Here is a 646-nt window from a genome sequence, read left to right as displayed (position 1 = left end):
GGTGTAATGATACTGCTGAGGAAGAGAGAGAGGATTATGACATACTTAGATGTCAGTATTGCACAATTTTGTATGTGTTTCTGGTACTATCGGGTTGTGTCTGACAGAGGAAACTTAAGCAGTGATAGATTTCAGTCTGCGTCCATTCAGCTCATGCATCTTTCTGTGTAGAACAAGGATGTGAAAGGTGGATTGCTTTCTGGGGATTGGGGGAGGGAAGGGATTCAGTTTCGGTGGTTCCTTTCCTTAACATAATAATACTACTACTAATAAATCGTCCTTTCTCATGAAGAATCTTCCCAAAATGTCTGCTTCTTGGAGCAGGCATTGGGATTTCACATAAAGCTATAAAGACAAAGTCAGAAGGCAGGGATTCACACAGCACTGGTCAGGGGGAGACAGAGGGACGGAAAACGAGCAGCACCAAAACATATGCAACTTGCAGCAAACCCGGGAAGAGTGAAGAGCAAGCACTTAAAAAAAATCATATCAGCAGCAATAATAACAGTAATAAATGCTTATTTTTAAATTACCCTTCCACGCTACATTTCACCCGTCTCCCGGGGAGAGAAAGGGCTGGCCACCGAAGTTTTGTGCGGGTCTGGCTGGGGTGTGCAGGGTTGCACGGGTCTGGCTGGGGTGTGCA

Source organism: Calidris pugnax, unplaced genomic scaffold (assembly GCF_001431845.1).
Source record: "Calidris pugnax isolate Ruff unplaced genomic scaffold, ASM143184v1 scaffold44, whole genome shotgun sequence".
Taxonomy (NCBI): Eukaryota; Metazoa; Chordata; class Aves; order Charadriiformes; family Scolopacidae; genus Calidris; species Calidris pugnax.
Note: the sequence above shows the minus strand (reverse complement) of the source record.